The sequence below is a fragment of the Gossypium raimondii genome, chromosome 8, assembly GCF_025698545.1.
Source record: "Gossypium raimondii isolate GPD5lz chromosome 8, ASM2569854v1, whole genome shotgun sequence".
Taxonomy (NCBI): Eukaryota; Viridiplantae; Streptophyta; class Magnoliopsida; order Malvales; family Malvaceae; genus Gossypium; species Gossypium raimondii.
Window position 1 is genome coordinate 33195652 of NC_068572.1, and position 21244 is coordinate 33216895.

General features: G+C 37.2%; 1 non-coding gene across 1 annotated transcript; it reads left to right on the forward strand.

The window, feature by feature from the left end:
* The first annotated feature begins 256 nt into the window (after positions 1-256).
* LOC128032299 (small nucleolar RNA R71) lies at positions 257-365 on the forward strand. Its single transcript, XR_008188426.1, has one exon. It is a non-coding gene; the product is annotated as a small nucleolar RNA R71 (small nucleolar RNA).
* Positions 366-21244: the final 20879 nt, after the last annotated feature.

A 21244-nucleotide genomic window follows, 5' to 3' on the forward strand; every position in this document is an offset into this window, starting at 1 on the left:
TTAAGCATGGAGGACATAGAAGATACCTGAACTAATAAGGATGTAAGTGCATTAACTTCATGTATTCTTGCCAATCTTCTTCTTATGGCTATTTGATTAGTCAACCACTGATAGTTGTTGTTAGGAATTATTTCAATAATTTTGTAGGCTCCATTTTAGGACTTCAAATGAATAGCTCAATTTCTTGAAGCATCTACCATAATCCTTGCATGCGCATTGAGACCATTGTAGAAAGTCTCCAATTGGATACAATGCGAAGTACCATAATGAGGAAACTTTCATAATAATTCTTTAAACCGCCCCCAAACCTCATTCGGGGATTCATCTTCGAGTTGCTGGAACGTAGTGATTTAATTTTGAAACTTAGCATTCTTGCTAGCTGAGAAGTATTTCATCAAGAATTGCTCAGCCAATTCTTTTCATGTGGATATGAAATCAGGTGGTAGAGAATTCAGCCATGCTCATGCTTTATCTCTGAACGAGTATGGGAAAAGTCTTAATCTTAGTGTGTTTTTAGTCACTTCGACTAGTTTAATTGAGTCGCTTACTTCTATGAATAAATGGATGTGAAAATGTGGATCTTTAGTAGGCATCCCACTAAATTGGTCCACTATTTGAAGCATTTGGAACATCACTAGCTTTAATTGTAACGCCCCGCTTAATTTATTTTTGTTTTTGTAAATTCTGACACAAATATGTATCTGCTTCAAAGGTTAAGTTTTCTAGGTGTATGTATGAGGTCTTAGGTTTAAGTTTCACTCTTTGGAAAATTTTATTATTTTAGAATCCAAACTTTTCCTTTGTTGAGTGGGCTTATATAAAATTGCTTGTTAAGTCATATCAGAATGAGTCTGCTAGTTTGAGTGGTCAAGGAGTTAGTGTGTTAGAGGTCCTGTGTTCAAATCCCTCCACGAGCGTGGATGTTATATTTTTTTACACGATTCCATGGTAGAATTTCGATAGTTTTGGGATTCTGAGGTAGTTGAGGTTGAGTGGTTTGTGAGGGAGTTGGGATTTGATAACATATTTTATTTTATTTTATTTTTAAAAAAATTCCTCTCTAACGTTAATTTTTCTTTCTGTTCTCTGCCACTTTCTCCTTCCTTTTCCTTTCCAGCAATTCTGTTTTTTTGTTGTTTTTCTATCTGCTGTCGTATGTTCTTATCTCAATTATTTAGTGTTCATTGTACGTTTCTGGTAAGTGTGGTAAGTGCGATTATTGTTTTAGTTAGTGAATCGTTGGTTAATTGGGTTTGTTTGGTGTTTAGAAGAAGATCAATGGCTGGGGGCTTCCATTCGGTGCTTTAATTGTATGAAATCACCATTACTCGTTCGAAGGTAAGGGTTTTAGTGGATTAAAGAGGTTTTCTATTTTGATGTAGTTCGGTTTGGTATCAATTTAACTAACTAATTCAGTGATTTATTGGTCAGTTTTAGGTGTTGTATGGCTCGGAGGTGTTTTTGCATCAAAATCGAACCAGGTGTGTTCCCAAAACGTAGAAAATTAAGCTTCGATGAAAGTAGAAAAACCTTACCATCGACGCTACATAGGCATGTGCCTGGTCGTGTAGTTGGTCGTGTGTAAGACATAGCCGTGTGATTGATGAGGGCATGGCCGTGTGTAAGACACGATCGTATGGTGGTGTGGGTGTGATCGTGTGGGCCACACGGGATAGGCCAAGTTGGGTGTGTGTGCCCACACGGGCATGCCACACTGGCATGTGGGTTTTAGGGTAGGTTGTATGGGCCACATGGGCTTGTGGGCCCATAATTCTAAAATTTTCCCTAGGGTTGTACGGTTCGTTCCGATCGATTGTGAGCCTACTATATGGTCGGTAAAGGCTAACCAAACCCTAAACTATGTGATCTGATATTCTAATAGTTTGCCTTATGTAGGATATTGATGAGTATATCTGTTCTGATTAAGTATATATATGATATCTGTTCATGAACATGTTATGCATGATATTACTATATCTATTATTTTCATATTTGTATATGTGGAGGAAGTGATTTGTGTGGCGACACTTCGCCTATATTCTGGCAGCTTGATTGCATATTATATATAATGTGTCGCATTAACACTACATGGTATGTAGGAATGGGTGGGTGTTTTTAACCCCACATGGTGTGATGGGATGGTCGGAGATAGTGTGTGGAGGATGGGGGTAGGATTCTGCATATCTCTACTACTTATCTAATTCTGTTATTCGTATTTGGAAAGGACAAGTGTCTGAATCTGTATCTAACTGTATATAAGATTTCTGTATGTATTGCATGTCTAATTCTATTAGGTTACACTCTGAGTTTACGAAAACTCACATCTATTGTCTGTTCTGTTCAGGCAATCCACGGACTTAGGCGGATCAGTGTGACAGAGCCTAACAGTGACCACGAGTTCTTAATTGTTTAAGTTTATGGTTTTTATTTTTATTTTTAAGAATTATTTTTGGAGTTTTGTAAATAACTAGACTGTCTGGACTATTTGGTTAATTTTGGGGATTTGGATTTTTGTTTAAACATTTTATTTGCGACGAATACCTAAAACCATGGTTTTTACTAAAATAAAGGTTTTACAAATTACGAATAGGATTTTCAAAATAAAAAACAACGTTTTCTAGAACTTTCACTGTAAATCACGTTTTGGCAAATAAAATAGTTAAATAACGCTTTTGACAGTAGATATAAGTGAATATGAGTTATAAAGCTGGAAGGATTTATCGTAACGACTATATTTTTAAAGCCCTTCTTCGTGAAATTTACAGATTCGACCGTAACATCTAGGCTGGGTTTTGGGGTGTTACATTTAGTAGTATCAGAGCCAGGTTGCAAAACTCGGGCTGTGAATTTTGGGTTCCAAAATTGTGTTTCAAAAAGAACTGATTTTCAAAAAATTTAGATAATCTTAAGAAAGTATGTGGTACACTGAGTCTCCGGCGTCGATCCTATAAGTATTTTTGAACTTAGATAGAATACTCTAAAAACACTGTAGTTAGTACTTTTTGAAACTGTAATGAGTTAGTTAAAGACTGAAAACTTTGAAAATATTTCTGAACTTTTGATGATATACCCATAAAATATCTGTTAATAAATACTAGAACTGATATATAAAATTTTATAATGCAAATAAAATTTGAAATATACGATGAGCACTTATGGAAGTCACGGTCCTGGTATTCGTAGGGGCAGTAGGGGCCGCAGAGGGGCTCAGGCTGAGTCTTCCTCTTTGGGCAGTATGCCAAACCTAGGCACGAGTGAGACACCGGTTTCACCTACTACTGAGACTGGGTCTCAAAGCCACTCGACTGGGGACGAAGCATTGTCCCAAGCCATGTTGAGGGTATTGGAAAGGGTTGCTGAACCCCATTCTAGATCTAGGGGCTGGGGGTTGATAATTGAACAACTCCGGTCTAATGGTGCTGAGCTGTTTAGGGGTGTCACTAGAGTCTCCCCTACTGTGGTTGAGTATTGGTTAGAGGCCAGTAAGAGGATCATGAACGACATAGACTGTACTCTTGAGCAGAAACTTAAGGGTGTAGTCTCTTTGCTTCGCGACGAGGCATATCAGTGGTGGTTATCGGTTGAGGAGGGTACTCAACTGGATCGTTTGAATTGGGACTTCCTTAACACTGCTTTTCAGGAGAAGTCTGTGGGGGTGAGTTATGTGGATGCTCGTAGGCGTGAGTTCATGAATTTCACGCAAGGTGAGAGATCAGTGGCCTAGTTTCTGAGGTTGAGTCGTTACACTCGAGGCATGGTAGCGTCTGGGTATGAGAAATACATTCGTTTTGAGGATAGCTTGAGGGATAATTTAAGGGTACTGATTGCTCCACAGAGGGAGCACGAGTTCACGGTTCTAGTAGATAAGGCGAAGATCGTCGAAGAGGTTAAGCACGTGAAGCACTAAAATAGGGACCGAGAGAGAGGCAAGAATAAGAAGGATTCGGAGCCTTCTAGTTCCGTTCAGATGCCCAAAAACTGGCTAGACCTGTTGGGCCTGTTAGAGTGGGGGCTCCTATTGCTCCTACTAGGATTCAGCCATGTTATAACTGTAGTAGGCTCCATCCGGGTGAGTGTTGGAGGAGGTTAGGGCTTGTTTGAGGTGTGGATCCTTGGAGCATCGTATTAGAGAGTGTCTACAGCGGGTTGATCAGATGCAAGCTTCAGGACAAGGTTCTGTACAGCCTCAGAGGGCAATTCAGCAGGTGCCGTGGGTAATCACATGGGCCAAGGATAGAGCACAGGGAAAATGTGCTAATCAGACTAAGGCGAGGCAGCCTACACTGGTTTGTGCTGCTCGACGCCGAGAGGATAGAGATGCTCTTGATGTTATCACTGATACATTCTTTATTCTTGATATACCTTATACTAATCTAATAGACATAGGTTCTACACATTCCTATGTAACTAGTACTGTTTCTGAAAACCTAGGGATTTCTGTTGAGAGCACTTCTAGTGGAATTAATGTACTGAGTTTGTTGGGGCAGTCTGTTCGGGTTAATAGACTTTATAGGAATGTTCTGTTAATAGTGCAAGGGGCTGTATTTCTGGCAAATCTGATGGAGTTATTGTTTGGGGATTTCGACTTAATCTTGGGTATAGACTAGTTAGTTGAGCATCGAGTTATCTTGGATTGCGTAACTAAGAGGGTTGTTCTGAGGACTGAAGATGATAAGGAGATGGTTATGATCGGTGAGCGTCAAGATTATCTGTCTAATGTGATCTCCGCTCTTGTGGCTGAGAAATTGGTTCGAAAAGGGTGTGAGGCGTATATGGCTTTTATCAGTTGTTCAGTTTCTGAGGACTTTTCTGTCAGGGATATCAGAATAGTGAGGTATTTTTCAGATGTCTTTCCTGAGGAGTTATCGGGTTTACCTCTAAATTGAGAAGTTGATTTTGGCATTGAGCTTTTACCAGGTACAGCTCCGGTGTCCATTGCTCCATACCGTATGGCACCGAAGGAGCTTACAGAGCTTAAGGCTCAACTTCAAGAGCATCTGGATTGTGGTTTCATTCATCCTAGTGTGTCTCCGTGGGGGGCACCGGTTCTGTTTGTAAAGAAAAAGGATGGAACCATGAGGATGTGCATCGATTATCGGTAGTTGAATAAACTAACTATGAAGAATAAGTATCCACTTCCGAGGATAGACGATTTGTTTGATCAGTTGCAAGGGGCTTCAATGTTCTCGAAAATAAATCTCCGATCAGGGTATCATCAGCTTTGAGTGAAGGAAGTTGATGTTCATAAGATTGCATTTGGGACACGTTATAGACATTACGAGTTCCTAGTTATGCGTTTTGGTCTTACAAATGCTCCGGTTGCATTCATGGATTTGATTAATCAAGTCTTTCAGCCATATCTGGATCAATTTGTCGTAGTCTTCATTGACGATATTCTGGTTTACTCTAAGACTGAGGATAAGCATGATGAAAATCTTAGAGTAGTGCTTCAGATACTCCGAGAGAAACAACTCTGTGCTAAGTTGAGCAAGTGTGAGTTCTGGTTGCGCGAGGTAACTTTTCTGGGTCACGTGGTTTCTGCGGAGTGGATTCGAGTTGATCCGAGAAAGATTGAGGATGTGCTTGAGCCTAAGAATGTATTTGAAATCCGCAGTTTCCTGGGTCTTGCAGGTTATTATCAGTGGTTAGTCAAGGAGTTCTCTTTGATTGCAACTCCTTTGACTAAGCTTCTGCGCAAGGGAGTTCCTTTTGTCTGGACTAATACGCAGTAATCGAGTTTCGAGAAGCTCAAGTCTGTTTTGACTCAGGCTCCTGTTTTAATACAGCCTGAATCTAGTAAAGAAATTATGGTATACAGTGATGCATCGTATGTCAGTTTAGGATGTGTATTGATGCAAGATGGTAAGGTTATGGCTTATACTTCTTGTCAGTTTAAGAGACTCGAAAGGAATTATCCGACGCATGGTCTCGAGTTGGCTACTGTGATTTTTGTGTTAAAGATTTGGAGGCACTATCTGTATGGTGAGAGGTGTATCATCTACACTGATCAAAAGAGCCTCAAGTATCTATTTACTCAGAAGGAGTTTAATCTTGGACAGCATCGTTGGATTAAGCTGCTCAAAGATTATAATTGCTCGATAGAGTATCATTCTGGTAAGGCCAATATCGTGGCCGATGCTCTCAGTCGTAAAGCGATGACTGACTTGAGGGTGATGTTTGGTCGTCTTAGTCTGTTTGATGATGGAGGTTTGTTAGTTGATTTGCAAGTGAAATTGACTTGGATTAATTAGATTGAGGATAAAAAATAAGGGGATAAGTCTCTGGATTTGTGGTTTCGTCAGATTGAAAGTGGTAGTACTTTTGATTTTAAGCTAAATAAAGATGGAGTTTTGTGTTTTCGAGGTCAAATTTGTGTGCCAAATGATTCTGATCTAAGGCGGTCGATTCTGAGGGAGGCGCATAGTAGTCCTTATGCTATACACCCCGGTGGTAATAAGATGTATCGAGATATCTGTGAGAGGTACTGGTGGTCGGGTTTGAAGCGTAAGGTTACAGATTTTGTTGCTCATTGTCTGACATGCCAGCAAGTTAAGGCTAAGCACCAATTGCCTTCGAGTCTGTTCCATCCCGTTAAGATTCCTTTATGGAAATGGGAACAAGTAGCGATGGACTTCATTAGTGGGTCATCATGGATCGATTGACCCAGTCCACTTATTTTATTTCGGTTCGGATGGAATACTCTCTACAAAAGTTAGCGAAGCTCTATATCTTCGAGATTGTAAGACTACATGGGGTTCCTGTTTCGATAATTTCTGATAGAGATCCTCACTTCACTTCTTGGTTCTGGAAGAAATTATACGAGGCTCTGGGTTCGAAATTGGACTTCAGTACCGCGTTCCATCCTCAGACCGATGGTTAATCTGAGAGGGTGATTCAGATACGAGAGGATATGCTTCGAGTTGTGTGATAGATTTCCGAGGTATTTGGGAGGATTTTCTGCCGCAGCTGAGTTTACCTACAATAACAGTTTCCAGTCTAGTATCCAGATGGCACCTTACAAGGCTTTGTATGGTCGTAAGTGTCGTACTCTGCTATGTTCGACTGAGTTGGGTAAGCGTCGAATTTTGGGACCTGAGTTGATTTCCGAGACTGAAGATAAAGTTAGACTGATTTGGGATTGTTTAAAGGCAGCTTCTGATAGACAGAAGTCTTATGCAGATCTGAAGAGAAGAGATATTGAGTACTCTGTGGGTGATTTCGTGTTTCTTAGGGTTTCTCCGTGGAAGAAAGTTTTGAGATTCGGTCATAAGGGCAAGTTGAGCCCTAGGTTCGTTGGGTCGTATCAAACTCTAAAACATGTGGGATCGGTCGCTTATCATTTGGAGCTACCTCCAGAGTTAGACCATGATATGTTTCACGTCTTGATGTTAAGGCGATATCGGTCTGATCTATCTCACGTTGTCTCTATTGAGGAGATCGAGGTTAGATCGGATTTGACTTTTAAGGAGGAGTCGGTTCAGATTTTGGATCGAGATGTTAAGGTTCTAAGGAGGAAGCACATTCCGTTAGTAAAGGTTTTGTGGCGGAATCATGGTACGGAGGAAGTAACGTGTGAACCTGAGGACTCGATGCGTTAGCAATATCCTCATCTGTTCGGATCAGGTAAATTTTTAGGTCAAAATTTCTTTTAGGGGGTAGAGTTGTAACACCCTGCTTAATTTATTTCTGTTTCTATAAATTCTAACACAAATATGTATCTGCTTCTGTGGTTAATTGTTTTAGGTGTGTGTATGAGGTCTTGGATTCAAGTCTCATTCTTTGGAAAATTTTCTTATTTTAGAATCCAAACTTTACCTTTGTTGAGTGGGATTATATAAAATTACCTGTTAATTCGTATCAGAATGAGCCTGCTGGTTCGAGTGGTAAGGGAGTTAGTGTGTTAGAATTCCTTTGTTTGAATCATTGCAAGAGCGTGGATGTTATATTTTTTTACTCGGTTACATGGTAGAGTTTTGGTGGTTTTGGGATTCTGAGGTAGTTGATGTTGAGTGGTTAGCAGGGGAGTTGGGATTTGATAACATATTTTATTTTTATTTTTATTTTTATTTTTATTTTTATTTTTTTCAAAATTTCCTCTCTCTTCTAAAAATTCCCAAAAGAATCTGACATTAATTTTTCTTTCTGTTCTCTGCCACTTTTTCCTTCCTTTCCCTTTTTGGCGATTCTTTTTTTTTGTTGTTTTTCTCTCTACTGTCATATTTTCATATCTCAATTTTTTGGTATTCATTGTGCGTTTCTAGTAAGTGTGGTAAGTGCGATTATTCTTTTGGTTAGTGAATCGTTGATTAATGGGGTTTGTTTGGTGTTTAGGAGAAGATCAAAGGGCTGGGGCTTCCATTCAGCGCTTTAATTGTGTGAAATCACCGTTAATCGTTCGAAGGTAAGGGTTTTTGTGGATTAAACGAGTTGTCTATTTTAATGTAGTTCGGTTTGGTATCGATTTAAGCGACTAATTCGGTGATTTATTGGTCAATTTTAGGTGTTGTGTGGCTCGGAGGTGTTTTTGCATCAAAACCGAACTAGGTGTGTTCCCAAAACACAAAAAGTAAGCTTCGATGAAAGTAAAAAAACCTTACTGTTGACGCAACACGGGCGTGTGCCTGGCTGTGTGATTGATGAGGGCATGCCGTGCGCAAGAGACGACCGTGTGGTGGTGTGGCTGTGGCCGTGTGGGCCACACGGGCTAGGCCAAGTTGGGCGTGTGTGTTTTGGGCTAGGCCGTATGGGCCACACGGGCATGGCCAATCTAGGTATGTGGGTCACACGTGCGTGTGGGGCCGCACTGGCTAGCCACATGGGCATGTAGGGCCATAATTTTGAAATTTTCCCAAGGGTCTCACGGTTCATTCCAATCAATTGTCGGCCTACTATAGGGTCGGTAAGGGCTCACCAAACCCTAAACTATGTGATCTGATATTCTAATAGTCTGCCTTATATATGATATTTATGAGTATATTTGTTCTAATTATGTATATATATGATATCTGTTTATGAGAATGTTATGCATGATATTATTGTATCAGTTATTTCCATATTTGTGACTGGGTGGGTTTTGTATATGTGGTGGAAGTGGTTTGTACGGTGACATTTCGCCTATATTCTGGCAGCTTGACTACATATTATCTGTAATGTGTCGCATTGACACTATATGGTGTGTAGGGATGGGTGGGTGTTTTTAACCCCACATGTTGTGATGGGATGGTCGAAGATGGTGTGTAGAGGATGGGGTTACGATTAATGTGATGGGTGGGCGGGTGTTTTTAACCCCACATGGTTAGGACGTAATTTATCATTAAAAGATCAAACATGCACCATTCAAATGTTGTGTCCACTCATTATCATCCGGTTCTGATTAAATAACTAGTTCAAATGCAGTCAAACATTTATCATGCATGAGCAATATGTCTATGATTTTATTTGAATGAATAAACAATTAAGGCATAGAACATTATAAACATATTATGAACAACATAAGTCAAGAATTTGCCATCATTCTAGGATAAACAAAACTAAGTCATCATTATTAAATCAAAATCAATAGAGTAAATTACAATCATGTCTTTCAACTTAGAACAAAATAAAGATTAAAGGGAAGAAAAAACTCCAAGTAGAACCTGGTGGTTTTGTAACACCCAATTTCTAATAAACCTGAAAATAATAATGAATAAGGGACTAAATTGAAAGAGACCACAAGCTGACGACTTATAAACCGATATAACTAGAAAAGATAAAGTTCAAAATAAAAATAAAATAAAATAAAGTCTCATAAATAAAAACAACTAGCAATAAAAATAAAAGTACAACTGAAAATAAAAAAATAAAACAAAAACTAAATCAGGTCAGTGATAGGCGTCATGCGAGGTGTCGTGTTCACGAGGTGCATGATCAGAAGGAGATATATGTAAATGTTGGTATATCCGCTATAGATATGCCTCGATGTGATTGATCCACTCTGACTGTTGCTGCTCAAAAAGTTCAATCTAATCAAAGTATCGCTGCTCAAAACGGTCAAACCGCTCAGAAATATCGTTGCGGGAAGCAAAATGCACGGCAGTAGGGTGACTCGAAAAAGGAGGGGAGTGAACTGGATTCTCGTGTTGAGCAAGATCATCATCCATAAGCTCTTTATACTCATCCCAAGCCTCCGAATGAGATAGTGTGTATCAACGGGGACCTGCTCCGTGTAAGCACTCAATCATCCTCATATGACTCATAATGGATAATCCCTGCGGGATCATCTGTCTAACCAAAGTAAATTAGGATGTCTGCTCCAAAATGTCAAGCAGTACAAAATGTCTTGCCAAATCGAGTAACAAAAGGCCCCAAATAGATAGGACCCTTCCTACTTCAATTGGAATGGTGGCAACAAGAGAAGGCTACAAAATAGGCAACATTGATGGGGTGTTACATTGCCATACTCCAAAGGAAATAAGCGTCATACGTGCCAACAACCCTCATACTCTCCCTTCGACTGATAAGTGTGTGCGCCAGAATGGCATGAATGTAACGCAGGGTCAGAGGTAAATAAGTCGCATTGGAATGGCTTGGATTATACAGTGATGCAATCACAGCAATATCAGTCCAATAAAGAGGGGTTGACTGATGGATGTCCTGAGATAATGTTGAAAACTCCTTGGTACTCATGAACTCCTCGGAATAGAGTCCAAGGACGGCTCCGAAACCCGGGATGCTCAGGTAACGTGTCATACTACCTAGTCTGAAGGAAACAATGTGTGACTCATCTCACTGCGACATAACATGTTGTAGAGAGAAATTCGAACAAAACTCTAATGTGAGTTCTAAATAGGTAGGCTGGGTGATGGTGAAAATTCAGTCCCATAGAGTTGTATCAATCAGTGCTCACACTCTATCAGTTAAGTGGATCTCCTGTAATGCCTCATATTCTATGCAACAACCCAAACCAAAAGGTTGTTCCTTTAATTGCTAATATTGGTTTTCATGTGGACCTGATAATAATTGGAGACATAGATGTCTCACGACTAGAAGAGGGGCCTAGGATGAGGTCACTCCCGATGTCTTCCGCTTTTTTGAAGCAAGGAAAGGAACCTTAGATTTACCTCTCATGTTAGTCAATATGTACCAAATGGTGGTTGGGGATACAGTGGCATAGGTGCGGTCGACGGAGGCAGACATGGACGGTGGTTAAGGAGAATGGATGAAAATGGATGCAGAGATGGAGGGCTTTTTTCGGCTATGTGAGGAGTGGTGGAGGAAAATGGATACATGATTTGAGGGTGCGCACAGGTGGCTGGTGTGTGAGTGGTAAAGAAAGGAATCGATATCAAGGGGCGTAAATAAGAGAAGGGTACATGACCGACAACGAGGGTGGAAGGTAAAGAAAGGAAGGAGCAGTGGTTGGTAAAGTAGTTCAAAAGGGAGAGCTGAGTGAGTCAACGGCGTGAAGATATTGGGGAAAAAAAGGACGAAGGTTTTAGTATGTTTGAAGGAGACATGGTCGTTTATATGCTCGTGTTGGGCCACATGGCCATGTAAGTCCTCCCAGGCCATGTGCCATTTCGAAATCTAAACAAAATTAGCTTCAGGACTCACACGGTCCAGGACACGCCTGTGTGTCCAGTCCATATGCCTTAAATGGCCATATCGCCAGGTCATGTGGTGTTTCTTAACTCATGTGATGCTTCAAATAATAATAAAAACACACTCAGTATCCATACAGAATAGGACATGTCTGTGTGTCTAGGCCATGTGTCCCACACGATCGTGTGCCAAGCCGTGTGCGATGATCCTTCACATCTCCCACGCCCATGTGCGAGGCCATGTGGGGCACATAGTCTCGCACACACCCATATGCCAAGCTATGAAATCTCTGTACTCGTGTAGGTTGACATAAAATTTTAAAAAATTAGCTCCAGTATGCATACGGCTTAGGACACGCCCGTATGTCCAAGCTGTGTGTCCCACACGGTCATGTCTCCAAGCCATGTGGACCTTTTTTATTTTTTTATTTTTGAGTTAATATTAAACATGACACAAAATTAATAGAAATAAAAACATTTAAACACTCGATTTGCCTCCCGAGAAGCGTTTATTTAAAGTCTAAGGTCGATTTTCCCTTTCATGATCATGGTTAATTCAGACTTTGGAGCCAGAGCTCCTCTCTCTCATTATTAATATCACTACCACGATAAGATTTGAGTCAATGACATTTACCTTAAATGTGTCGTATTCAGGATGTGTTACCTCTATTGTACCGTTTAGAAAAATAGTTTTTACCACAAATGGGCCTGACCATCTCGATTTTAGCTTTCCATGAAACAATTTGAGCCTTGAATTATATAAAAGTAATCGATCTTCAACTGTGAATTGTTTGGGCTACTTTAAACGAGCCTCGTTGCATTGCTTTATTGATTCTTTGTACAATCTCGAGCTCTCATAAGCATTTTCTGCCATTCATCTAACTCATTTAGTTGCAACATTCTCTTTTACCTGCAAGTTTAGGATCATAATTCAGAAATTTTATTGCCCAAAATGTTTTATGTTCGATTTCTAGTGGTAAGTGACAACCCTTCCAATAAACAAGTCTGTAGGGGGACGTTCCTATGAGTGTTTTATACACAGTCCTATAAGCCCATAAAACATCATCTAATTTTAATGCCTAGTCCTTCTTATTTATCTCTATGGTCTTTCTAAGATGCATTTCAATTCTCGGTTTGACAGTTCAACTTGACCACTAGTTTGAGGGTGATATGGGGTAGTTGTTCTATGATGTACACCGTATTTCTTAAGGATCTTATCAAATTGAGCATTACAAAAATATCTATCCCTATCACTAATGAGGCATTTCATCACGTTTACCTGTCCTTTGACATCCATCACAAGAAGAAACATACCTTCTAGCATCTTTAAACAATATGGGCCAATAAAAACTTGATTCAAGGACTTTATGTGTTGTTCTAATCCCACTGAAGTGTCCTCCCATCGGTCTCGAATGAAAATGCTCCAAAATTTTATTCCCTTCTAGTACCATAACACACCTTTGAATTATCTAATCTGCACACACACGAAAAAGAAAAGGATCCTCCCCAAAAAAATTTCACATTAACAAGGAATTGCTTATTTTGATGATGAGTTAAACCTTTTGGTAAAGCGTTACCAACCAAGTCATTCATGATATCTACAAACCAAGGTCTTTCAGAATTAGTTACCACAAAGAGTTGTTCTTCAGCAAACGAGTCAATTATCACATCTTTATTTAGCTTCTCAAGATGTGGATTCTCGAGCCTTGAGAGATGGTCTACTGCAAGATTTCTGGCTCTTTTCTTATCTCTAATCTCCAAATCGAATTTCTGTAACAATAAAATCCACCTTATAAGTCGAGGTTTTGCATCCAGTTTATTAAAAAGGTAACGAAGAGCAGAGTGGTCAGTGTACACAATAACTTTAAAAAATATTAAAAAATATCTAAATTTATCAAATGCAAAAACCACAGCTAGCAGTTCTTTTTATAGTAGTGTAATTCTCTTGTGCATCTGTCAAAGTCTTACTAGCATAATAGATCGGGTGGAAGTGCTTATCTCTTCATTGTCCAAGGACTACACCAACTACAAAATCACTCGTATCATACATTAGTTTAAAGGGTAAATTCCAATCAGGTGCAACCATAATTGGGGCATTGATTAATTGTTACTTTAGAACATTAAATGCCTCTAAACATTCTTAACTGCAATTAAATGGCATATCTTTTTCTAGCAAATTAGTTATAGGCTTCTCTAGTTTAGAAAAATCTTTAATAAATCGCCTATAGAACCTAGCATGTCCTAAGAAACTTTTGATGGCTTTAACTGAATTAGGGAGAGGTAGTTTTTTGATGGTTTCAATTTTTGCTCTATCAACCTCAATCCCTTTAGTAGAAATTTTGTGACCCAAAACAATCCCTTCTTTAACCATGAAGCGACATTTTTCCCAATTAAGCACAATGTTCGTTTCCTCACATCTCATTAAAACTCATTTTAAATTTTTAAGGAAAGGATGGAAAGATTACCGAATACTGAGAAGTCGTCCATAAATACCTCCATAATGTCTTCTATGATTTCATCAAAAATGGCTAACATGCAACGTTGAAAAGTAGCAGGAGCATTACATAATCCAAAAGGCATTCTTTAGTAAGCAAATGTAACATATGGACATGTAAGTGTCATTTTTCTTAATCCTCGGGAGCTATCAGGATTTGAAAGTAACCAGAAAGTCCATCAAAAAAGTAGTAGTACATTTGACTAGATAACCTCTCTAACATTTGATCCACGAACGACAACGGAAAATGGTTTTTCCTGGAAGCATCATTTAGCTTTCTTTACTCAATACAAACTCCCCATCCTATGTCTATTCTTGCTGGAATCAACTTATTTTTCTCATTAGCCACAACAGTCATGCCTCCCTTCTTAAAAACAACCTGCACAGGACTCACCCAAGTACTATCAGATATAGGGTCAAAAACCTCCAGCATTTAGAAGTTTAATTACCTTAGCCTTAATAACATCCTTCATGTTGGGATTTAACCTCTTTTGAGATTACACACATGGCTTATACTCATTTTCCATTAAGATCTTGTGGGTGCAAAAAGGACTGATCCCTCTAATATTAGAAATTTTCTAGGCTATAGCTCTTTTGTGTTCCTTCAGCACTTGCAATAATTCATCCTTCTCATTCGACTTTAATTATAAAGTAATAATCATTAGCAACTACAATCGATTTCTAAAAGGCTACCGAATCAATTAGAATTTATTATTCATTATCTTTTTTTTAATTTTGATATTAATAATGTTCGTAATTTTTTTTCTTCATCAAAAATGGTAGCTTAATTTTGTTTAGTTAGAATGATTACATCAATTGGATGAAGTTCTTTTAAGTCATGTTCATGGTGTTCTGTGCCGCAATCGTTCATGCTTTCAATGTGATTGAATGCATTATAATTAGTTGCTTAATCCGAATCAAATGGTGATTAATGGACACAATAATTGAAAGGTGCATGCTTAATTTATATCTGACCCAAAATAAATTGAAGGTTCGTAATAACTTGAATGAGCTCTATTACCTTGCATAGCTTTTAGGTTTATGTGATCAAATTGTTTCAAATCAACCCAGTCCTTATTACTTCACATGAATTCTAAGAAACCCTTAGTTAAATACTATCATGGTAGTATGCATGTTTTTCTAAGTAAAAGATTCCGAAAAGACTTAATATTAGTTTCAAGTTCACAAAAGATCGGGTTGCCATGGAATATTTTTCGGAACATTATTAAACATGATGAAGATGAATTAAGTCAATTGATGTGATTATTATAGCCTATTCATGTTATTGTTGTTGAAGCTTGTGGATTTGTTGCTAAATCCATCTCATACATTTTATTGCATACATTGCATTTAGGTTAAATTGCATTTAGATTATTTAATTTAATGTAAACTTCAATCACCTAAAAAAATATTTTGTTTTTCTACCAACTTGGAAATCTTTAATTTTACAATTAATTTATTAACATACACAGTCCCTTTTACTTACTTATTACTTGATTACGACTATGTAACTTGCACAAGCCCCAGTGTTGCAGCATGCAGACTCATTTTTGAAAAGAAATAAAGTCTAAGGTTTTGAACCTTGGATCTGATACCATTAAATGTAAACTCCAAACTATGCCTAAATTTTATGGCTAAATCGTGAAGATCACATTAGTCACCTATGCGACAAAGTTAGTCTATTGTTTGACAAAAACCTTAAGTACTCACCTTTTTAAGAAAAACCATGGTTACCCTTGTTATTTTTGGAAAACATTCATTAATAAAAATCAACCTTATTAAGTCATGTTATTAACATTAGTGTGGCCTAGAAAACACTTTACTCATCATTGCTCTTTTACTTACTTATTACTTGATTACGACTGTGTAACTTGCACAAACCCCAGCGTTACAGCATGCAGACTCATTTTTGAAAAGAAATAAAGTCTGAGGTTTTGAACCTTGGATCTGATACCACTAAATGTAAACTCCAAAACTAGGCCTCAATGTTATGGCTAAATCGTGAAGATCACATTAGTCACCTATGCGACAAAGTTAGTCTATTGTTTGACAAAAACCTTAAGTACTCACCTTTTTAAGAAAAACCATGGTTACCCTTGTTATTTTTGGAAAACGTTCATTAATAAAAATCAAACTTATTAAGTCATGTTATTAACATTAGTGTGGTCTAGAAAACACTTTACTCATCATTGCTCTTTTACTTACTTATTACTTGATTACGACTGTGTAACTTGCACAAACCCCAGCGTTACAGCATGCAGACTCATTTTTGAAAAGAAATAAAGTCTGAGGTTTTGAACCTTGGATCTGATACCACTAAATGTAAACTCCAAAACTAGGCTTAAATGTTATGGCTAAATCGTGAAGATCACATTAGTCACCTATGCGACAAAGTTAGTCTATTGTTTGACAAAAACCTTAAGTACTCACCTTTTTAAGAAAAACCATGGTTACCCTTGTTATTTTTGGAAAATGTTCATTAATAAAAATCAACCTTATTAAGTCATGTTATTAACATTAGTGTGGTCTAGAAAACACTTTACTCATCATTGCTTTTGTAGAACCTTATTATCTTTAGTTATAGCGACAAACTTAGTTACTCATTAAGCCAAGTATTATGCTATGTCCAATTTCAGCTTATGCCTAAAAAACCAATTTAAGCTATGTGTAATATGCCTGCATGAAAACCCCAAAACAGAATAAAATCCCAAATCAAAGTTCAAGTAACTTTACATTCCAAAAACCAAAAGAATTTTGGGGAAACTTAAGCAAAATAATAACTAAGTCTAAAGTCCGTCGTATGTTGGCATGCCGTGTTCGATCCTAAACACATTTTTTTACTTGAGAAGGTTGAAACTATGGGGTGAGCTAACTAGCTCAGTGTGATTCTAATTAATAAGTACATACAACATTTATTTAAGATCAAACAACCACAACAGCATTGGAATACAATCATAGCATATTCAGTCTCACTCATATGTGTTATGGATATATCGTAATGCATAATTATTTCCTAGCCCAACCATCCACTACACACCACCAGTTCCCTAGAACTCATCTGCCAAACTCCAAACATTGTGAGCAAAGCTCGATATGGTTAAACCACCTTAAAAATGTAATGCAGTTATATTGCCATTTAACATAAAATGTGATAGAATCGCCAATCTTGACAGTACTCCCAGTGCACTGCACTGACTACATATCAATGTGGACTTAATATGCCATCATCCACAAAAATCCCACCCCTTGCACATGCGATATGTCATACAAATTACAACCAAATCATATTTCCCTTACTTTTTCCATTTTTGTAACATGTTCAACATGCTCTCAAAATATCATTCACTTATGTTCAGTAAGATCACTTATCGAATGTTCAACTTCACCCTTAGTACGGTATCATTCAATCATGCCACAATTTCCATATCATTTTATAATTTTTTTTCCCAGTTCATGTATAGCAGACTTTCATTCAGTACATTTCATTGCATTTCACCCATACAAACATTTCTATACACAAGCTTTAATTTCATTCTGATACATGCTATAGATACGACCATCATACATTATATTAACAAGCCACTCATAATAGTACAAAACATACAACCATTCAGTCAATCACGCAACTTTGCAAACATGCCATATACTTAGGGCTCGAAACATACCTGATTCGAGTACCTTAAAATCATTTACTTAGCCATTTAGCTAAGCCTGACCAGCAAGCTTAAACACCCTTTTTAAATATTACAAATATTATTTAACACTTAAGCTTATAGGTTAGAACCCACACCTTATTTTCGCACTACTATAGTACCACTTGCGAAACTCGCAATTTCTCCTTCAGACCTTAAATCAAACCTAAATTAAAATAAATATTTTATTGTATTAGAACATTTTCAAAACAACCTTAGAAAACTTCCTTAAGATTTTTATCAAATCGACACTACCATACAAATTTTCTAATCTAAAAACAACTAGGTTACTTACACTAGTTTGATGTGAATCGTACGCGCGAACGTCTAACGACTTCACTGTTGATTCGCGGTGTTTAAGTCAGCACCTAACACGATTAAAATACTAAAAATCAGTCGCTAAATGATTATTTAAACCCCTAATCTAACATTTAATACCACTCCCAATAATAAAATTGAAAATCTCGCGTTAACCCACAACTACCATACTTATGCTTCCCGATTGTCAGGTCTGAGTGGACAAACAATCAAGATCAAATTTCCCTAAGTCACATATAAGTAAAATTTTATTAGGAGGGTTTTATGGGACCAAGATATTACTGGAAATAGATGGAAAATTTTATAAAAATAGCAACTCCCTTTTGGTGCTTCTAGGCATAACGCACCACCACCAACATGGCAAATCGGGGCTGATTTGAGAGCCTATTAAAAACATTTTAAAGGATGGAAAATTACTTATAAAATCATCAAAAATCACCCCAATTCAAGATCTAGAAAATTTGGTATTTTATTGAAATATTTGTTAAGAAAATGAAAGAAAAATGACATTTACTCTTGTTAGAAGAAAGGGACGACAATAGAGCTCCTTGGGCAGTAATGGAGATCAATTTTGGGTGTTAAAAATTACAGGTTTAGGGCTAGAAAATATATAAAATGGTAGCAAATGAGAGGAGGGGAAATGGTGCAAGAACCCATTGCAAAAGAAAGAAAAAATGGATGGTAGATCTTGGTGACTTGGGCAGCATTACACGAAGGAAACGAAGGGAAATTTTGAAGGGAAGAAAAGGAGAGAAAGAGGGAGGGGCGGCTAGGGTGAAAAATAATGACTAAAAGCTAAAAAAAGTAAAAAGTGATATTTATACCTAGGTTTACTAGGTATGGGCAGCACAAAAATAAGGAAAAGGAGAAATTTTGCAAAATTGAGCTATTTTGTATGGGAAGGAATTCAAACTTGAGACCTTGATCTAAGTACATCACTTCCTTATTTTTCTTTTAACCACTAGGCTATTTCCACATCTTTAAAATAATTTCTCATTCTATCAAGCTAAAATTTGGGATGTTACAACCTATGTTTGGTATATACCTAATAGGATAGGTTTTGTGGTAGTTGAATAACGTTATAATCAAATGTTATATTTTATATTCTAGTAGTAATATATATACGGTTGATATGCATATGCATAAAAGTATATGAAAATTATAATTCTTATAGTCTGATAAATGTGAGATATGTGATGATGCCTTAATTGAAATATTTATACAGCCCTAATAGATGGTGGATTGTTGTGCGTTATTAGGTGCTTACATAAATGAAACTTAGATTTGCATTGGTATGTTAAGGAATGTATATTTAATTTGATTTTATCTTACAAATTGCAAACTTTAATTGTGAATTGATCTTAGTTTCTCTGGCAATGAATGTGACACACTGTAGCTCGAACCCTGCAATCGGGTATAGAGTATTACATCAATGATCTCGAATATGTCGCACTCTGAAACATTAAGTTGATCTTTACAAATCTTCACTAAAAGAAAAAAGAAATAATGTTGAAGTAAATTTATCTAAACTTGTTGGTCCTAATTATCAATCTTCTTTAAATGTTGGTTTTGATGTTTTTGATTTATTTTTTTGAGAACCATTGAGGCATAGTTGATTTTTTTATTGACGATAGAAATGCTTAAAAAATATTTATTTTCTCATATTTAATACCTTTAAGTTCAATTTTTAATATGACTCAGTATTGTATTGCATATTTTCTATTACCTCTCTCTCTAATTATTGAAATATAATTTTATGTTACTAGTTAGTGCAAAATAAACTTGATATCGATGACATATTTTTAGTGGACAGCGGTATTACAATTTGGTCCCTCAACCAAAAATCAGCTCAACACATCTCCATCAAGTAACCCAGTGAAAAGTTTAATTACCCATATTAAAATTAAAGCTAATGAACATAAAAATGTAGAACATGGAAGCCATTAAAGAGAAGCTTAAGAAAAATATAAAAGTTTGGATTTTTATGCAAGAAAACTTAAAGGAAATGTAAAGAGAAGCATACGACATAAAAATCTAAAGAAAGAAACATAAAAGAAACAAAATTTAACAAATTAAACTTAGAAGAAACTGAAATGCATTAACTAAAATTGAAAATGTCATTACAACCAAGGTATAGAGACTGAAAGTGCAAATAAACCAAGTCACAGTGTTAACTAACTAAAAGAACACTAAGAACAGGAAGAAAAGTTGCAGGAAAGTATAAATCTACATGTAAAAACATGGAACTAAGAAACCCTAAAAGAAGAGGAAGAAAAACTAAAGAAACCCCAAGCTAAAACTACTCTAATTGGCCTCCTTTGTATTAGCCAAATTTTAGTTGATTTAAGCAGCTATCTCTGACCCAATTTTGTGCCCAAAGTGCCCTTGAATGGGCCTTCAATGATTGGTTCTTCGATTGGACAAAGACTACTCTTTGTGTCATTTTTTGTCCCTTCGCAATGTGGATATCGTAATACTCATGGGATGGATGCTGCGACATCATCGATAGTCTCGAAATAGGGGTTGCCAAAGTATGTGGATATTGCGATACCCTACGGTGGATATCGTGGCATCATTGTATGTGGTTTCCATCCTTGGGGCCAGTTGGAGTTATCGTGATTCCAAGGGAAGGAGATACCCTCTCCTTTAGTGATGTTCTCGCTTGATTCCGGCCTCCAACACATCTCTACAACACTCAATCATATGTTAGGCCCCCTAATGGCACTATTGGCCAATTTGGGTCTCAAAAACAAGAAAAACAAGGCATTTGTACTTATTAACTCAAAACCTAAAAACTACGAAAAACTATAGAAAAGACGCTACTATGCTTGAAAACAAGATCCTCAAGTGTACTAGGGAAGCCTAATCTGTCATACCAAATTACGACAGATCACTTAATGTGTTATTTTCTAAAGCTTAGGTGAAAATATTAATTTTATTATAAAATATTTCTTTTGGAATTATTTATGGCATGTGCATAGGTATCGCTAGGTATATTTATGAGTAGTAGTGAAAATTGCTTAAAGAAGCTTAAAGAATATGATAGTGTAGGAAATTTAGTTGGGTTATGCCTTAAAAATATGATGATATATATGATAATTTGATATGATTTATGGTTTTAATTGGTTGATGGATGTTTGGGGATGAATTAGATTGATTAT